Source organism: Monopterus albus, unplaced genomic scaffold, assembly GCF_001952655.1.
Source record: "Monopterus albus unplaced genomic scaffold, M_albus_1.0 scaffold236.1, whole genome shotgun sequence".
Classification (NCBI taxonomy): domain Eukaryota; kingdom Metazoa; phylum Chordata; class Actinopteri; order Synbranchiformes; family Synbranchidae; genus Monopterus; species Monopterus albus.
This window is the reverse complement of record NW_018128116.1, coordinates 551,142-557,148: the sequence shown is the minus strand read 5'-3', so window position 1 is coordinate 557,148 and position 6,007 is coordinate 551,142. Positions and strand designations below refer to the sequence as shown.

General features: G+C 40.6%; 1 long non-coding RNA gene across 1 annotated transcript; it reads left to right on the top strand.

Moving 5' to 3' along the window:
• Positions 1 to 1,600: 1,600 nt before the first annotated feature.
• On the top strand, positions 1,601 to 3,290 carry LOC109971853 (uncharacterized). Its single transcript, XR_002276598.1, has 3 exons — positions 1,601 to 2,338; positions 2,632 to 2,777; positions 3,164 to 3,290. It is a non-coding gene; the product is annotated as an uncharacterized LOC109971853 (long non-coding RNA).
• The last annotated feature ends 2,717 nt before the right edge of the window (positions 3,291 to 6,007 follow it).

Here is a 6,007-nt window from a genome sequence, read left to right as displayed (position 1 = left end):
ACATGTAAAAGGAAAAACAGGGCAATGTCTGGGCCTGCTCCAATCAATTACTTTACTACTGTTATATCCTGAGCAACCTTCTCCTGACTTACCTTATGGTTTAAGTAGTAATGAAGAGAGAGACCACATGAGGGCACCATTGTATAGAAATCAGCTACAAGCCATTGGGAACTCAAGGTGTTTTCACATTGACCTGTAAAAGCACCAAACACAAGATGGCTGAGTGCAACAAAACAGTAGGTTTGCTCATTCTGAACAGTGCTGGCATCTATTGCTTTATTACAGAGAGACAACAGTTTGACTTGCAGTTTTACTTTTGTTCAGCCGTGCAAATTGCATTTCCATTAAACATACCACAGCGTTAGGACGGAGCAGCACCTGATGGGACTCCACATAATGCTACAGGGGAGAGACTCTTGGTACAGACAGCAACAGAGTAACACACACACACACAAAATAGAGGTTCACTGACTGTACTGCGCTCCAAAGAGACTGGAGAATAATGAAAGCGAAATCAAACTGAACCAAAGTTTGACATCCTGTCTGGCTGCTGGAGAAAGGTTTTATACTGTGAAAATGTTCAGTGGTACATTTGCTGTTTGCTGAAAGGAAAAGTACTGTAGCTGTTTACTTATAGCCATCATGGGTAGCTCATAGCAAAGGTTTGTATCAATATGGAAGTACCTAAACACTTAGTGTTGGTTTACAGGTGAGAACAGTTCACAGTTAAAGCCTTTTATGGAAACCCAGAGTGTAAAATGAGATAAAAACAACACTGAAAATAATAGTCGGGAATAAATTGTGTAAAATACATACTTGCACAGACAGTTTGTGAAATCATTCAAGAAATATTAAAACTTGTCATTATTTTGAAATGGGATTTCATCATTCTTAACAGAGTTTTTAGGGTTTATTTTATTGTGATTATGGACATTATTATTTCATAATGCCTTTTTATGTCCCGTTACTACGGCGGCCTAGATGGTGGGACATTATGTTCATGCTGCTGTCTGTGTTTCTCCAATAGATGTGCTGTTGAACACAGTAAGTCTGGAACATTTCAAAGCAGGAACCCACTAATAATAGAGAAGATGGTCTGAAAGGAATTTGCATAAATGTGCATTTTAATGAGACCGATTTCACAAGAACTGCACGTTAACCTAACACATTCAAATTGTTACCAAATAGATAACATTATGCAAATAAGTATGTACGCTGGTAGGAAAATAATACAGATAGAATGCAGCAAATTACAGTACAGCTCACGTTACCAGTAGGAATTCTGTCTATTGACATTTCCACCAATCAGACATAACACTGTGACCACTGACGGGTGAAGTGAGCTGAGACAAACCAGTGACAAGGGTTCAATACCAAATGGAGCAAAGCGGCTCTTACGTCACTAATCACGTGACCAAAACACACCTCGGCACAGAGGACCATCACTAATGACGATGGCAGGTGAAGTGATTAACACTGATGAGCTCATTACAGCCACCTGTCAGTGGGTGGGGTATATAAGGCAGCAAGGGTCTAAGGAAGGACAGACAACAGATGGTGAACTGACGACAGGGCTATGGACGCCCACGACTCACTGGTGATGACGTTAACCTACTGTAGATCTTTTGAGATTCAATTTTAATGTGCAGCGTTCTGTGTGTATGCAGATTTTTAGTAGTTACTCTGAGGTAATGAGGTAAAGCGGTTGAATAAATGTATAATTTCGCGTTCATGTAGGCTACTTTATTTAGCATTAGCGGGTTAGCAAAACTCTGCTAGCAAGAAGCCTTTCGGCTGAAAACAACAAACCAGGCGTGTGCTCTCTAATTAGCTCCATGTGCTGTTAGCCTTTCGATACGCTGTTTTGCTTTAGTATGTTCCTTTTAACAACGAGGTTAATTGGTAAACCTTGCTTCTAGGAGATTTTTTGCCACGATTTAGCGGTAACTAGTCACCTATCCCCTGTTGGCTCTGTAGTTTGACTGCTAGCGTTATGGGAACTGTGGTGTGGTATAACGAATATATCTGGACTAGATTAACGTTAGCACCCTCGTTTTTAAACACCCAACAAGTTAATGTTTAGAGGACACTGGTCTTTAACAGATTTTTGTTGTAGTGAAGAAACCTTTTTAGGTAAATACGTGAGTCTTGGGTTTTTCTGCCACGTCTCGTAAGATGGAGCCTCAATTTGGATTGAAGTCCAGACAAACCAACTGCCAGTTGTCATTCATGAACGACCCGAAAAGCCTGCTTTGTTTAAATTAAGATCATATTCAAAATATCCACAGGTTTTACTGACGGTGGAAGCAATGCCAGGATTTGACAGAAAAAACTATCAGTAAGTTCATGGTAAAGAATGGTGTCCTGTTAACAATGGAGAGAATTTCATGTCTAAATTAAAGGTCTTTGAGTATCCAGAAATGAAGACTAACTGGAGGGAGACTTTCATAAAGCTGCAAGTAATGGTCTTGTAATGTTTTTGTGAGGGATTCAACACATGAGAAGTTGAATCAGTGCCTATAATGGTTGGATGTGTAGAAAATGACTAAACGGACAGATGTGCTCTTCAAATTAAGACATTTCATTTTCACATTTGTGACTTTCTTATTCTACTCCTGTTCTACATTCAAGGTGACGGTGGCCAGAGGATCCTGTCTGTTGGCTACACAAACAAGATGCTCCAGATGATCACCAGCAATGGGGAAATGCATCCTTTACATTTTCCCTCTTCAAGAACAAATTGACACTACAATCCTTCTCTATTAGGCTGTGGATGGGTAAGTTCACCAGGACAATAGAAACAATGGTGTGATTTCATATAGGTTTGTACAAAATATTCAGATTCACTAGCTTTTGTAGAGCTTTTAATTACCTTTAAATGCTTTCTCACCCATTGTTGGCTTCATGATAAATTTGGAATATAAACCTACAGAGCTGCTAAAATATTCCTGCATCATTTATCAAAGAATTGTATTGACTGTACAAGTACTTGGTAGTACTTTCATTACCCATGTCCACTTGCTCTATTTAGGCAATGTGCACAGATGTATACAATATTATGTAGTTCATTTCCCCAGTTTTTCATGAAAGGTGTAACAAACGGTGCATTTTGACAGTTCATATAGTACACTGTGCACACTATTTGATGTATTCTGGTCTTCAGGTGCACTGTATACAACAACTCCGGAACTTGGAGGCATGCAGCCCAGTGAAGACGATGACAAAACGTTGTGGGCTCACACTACAAACCTCCAGACAATTCAGATGGTAAATTGTTCAGACCATTGTGAAATGTGCAAATTGTTATTGCTGTGATGCCTGAAATGGACATGGCACCATTTCTTTCTGTCTTAAGTGGCCTCTTAAATGATTAAACACATCCATCTCAACAAATGGCTGCTTAAAATCACATAGTGGGCAATGAAATGCCTTAGAAATCACATCACTGTCTCCAACTAAGGTTACCCGTTTCTTTTCTGGATGTTCTCTTGACAAATGAACATATAGTGAATTAAAAGTACTGAATGCACACATGCATTTATCATACAAGCACGGCAAAGGTGAAACTGTGGAATACTGGCCATGACTGAGCCTGTAACACAATGGAGTGTTTCCACTGCATGGGCACTTAGAGGTCCTCGGCTCACCTCATAGCTCCAGTGGGGCAGCCATGGCCCCCACTCAGTGTGGTTTTAGTGAGGAAGACCTCCTCCTCTGTGTCCTGACACTGATTCATGGCAGAGTGCACACACTCACAAAAGCATCTTGGGAGATATGTAAATGTTCAGTGTGAAATTACTGTAAATATCCCTGACTAAAGTCTAAAGTCTAAAGACCAAAGACTTTTGGCAAAAAAGACAACAAAACAAACTAAGACCCATGACCCCACATGGTCTTCCTCACAAACACAAAGTAAGAAAATAAAAACATCAAGCTCTGACTTGGAACAACTAAATGCAGACAAATGTGTGGATTCTTTTAGGCAGTTGTTTGAAGGCCGTCATTTGCTAACCCCTGCACATAGGAACATAGGTTAAAGTGCCCATGGCTGCTCATTTTGCTCATTTCCAGCCATTTAATGTTTAATCTTGGGTACCTCTAGATTATCTTTGCACCCACCCATCACAACTCCAAATGGTCTGTAATTATTTCAGAATGATAAAACTAGAGAGCCTGTTCCTAAAAATGAGAGGACAGTTTGTGAACACGCACAACTCCTGCTGCACGTGAACAGCACAACATTAATTAATGTGAATTTCTCCTCCATGGATATGTAAACAACGGTATATGTACCAATGAAAAGAGATGTGTAACACTCTAAACAAAGCAGGTCATTGAGAAACCCCATATTTTAACTGGCATAATGCAGACAGAAACATTCCCACAACTTTTAGTAACATTCCTTAGAAACTCTACAAATGTTACAAATGCAATTTTCTGATTTGAGGGGCTATATTGTAAAGTTGATTTAATGACAACAAACCTTTCCTGCAAGTAGATAAACCACATCAATTATTTTTGATAAGACAGTCCATTTATTATTTATTACTCCTAGTACTTCATTAAAAAATTGATTTCTGCATAAAAGGGGGTCATTTTGCTACAAACCTTCAATTTCATCTAATACACAACAAAACTACATCTCCTTAAACAAAGTGCCTATTATGTTTCTGTATGGACAAAAACAAACACCCAATACACATGCAGTGGAGCATAGCAGGAAATCCCCAGGTGATACCCTTCAGAAACTGACGTCACTAATTACATTAAAAAGTTAGACCTTTAACAAGAAGCACACTGACCCCAGGCTACTACATACCATACAAGATAAAACCTGCAGAACACACTGTAGGACGAGTCACAATCTGGGCCTAAAACCGTGACACTGGCGAGGACGACACACGATGAAGACAGACAAAACCTATTAACCCATAATAACCACAAGAAAATGCCACAGGGTGTGATAATCATTGCGGACAGTAGCAAGAGTGTGTGTGTGTGTGTGTGTGTGTGTGTGTATATGGATGTTGGATGGAACAAACCAAAGCTACGCAGGGCAGAAGAGAGGTCCAAGGAGTGACATGGGTGGAGATTTACAGCCAGGAAACGCCGGGCCTGGCTGCCTCTAACTGGCCCTGCCTCCTACTACCTGCTGTAAAATAGACAGTAAGACACAGAACAGGTAAAGGAGCCAGGTGACTGCCAAAATGAAAATTAGAAATGTTAGTTCAGTGTTTTTGGTTGGAGTGGGTGGAGAAAGGTGTCAGGAGTGTTGTGTGACAGAAGAGTGGCAGCAAGAATCAAAGGAAAGGTGTACAAGACAGTAGTGAGACCAGCTATGCTGTATGGGTTAGAGACTGTAGCAGTGAGGAAAAGACAAGAGGCAGAGATGGAGGTAGCAGAGATGAGGATGTTGAGGTTCTGTTTAGGAGTGACCAGGATGGACAGGATTAGGAATGAGCACATCAGAGGGACAGCTCAGGTTGGCTGTTTTGGGGACAAGGTCAGAGAGGCCAGATTGAGATGGTTTGGACATGTGCAGAGGAGGGATAGTGGTTATATTGGTAGAAGGATGTTGGAGATGGAGCTGCCAGGCAAGAGGTCAAGAGGAAGGCCAAAGAGGAGATATATGGATGTGCTAAAAGAGGACATGAAGTTAACTGGGGTGAGAGTAGAGGATGCTGAGGATAGAGTTAGGTGGAAACACATGGTTCGCTGTGGCGACCCCTAACGGGAACAGCCAAAAGAAGAAGAAGAAGTCCAGTGTTTTCATGTAACCAGGCTGTGACTAGTTTCCTTGCCATCAGGAATCTGTATTTGCTTCTATTCATTATCTGAACATATGCAAACACGGGCATATAACCTGACAAGTGTAACAATGAACTGTTGTCATACACAAACGCAATTTAAATGCAGTGATTTCCTCTGTTCTCTCACCGGTTCCTGAAAGAGCAGCACAACCATTGCTCATATTTCTTGTTGTACAAAAAAAGGTGAATTCTGAAAC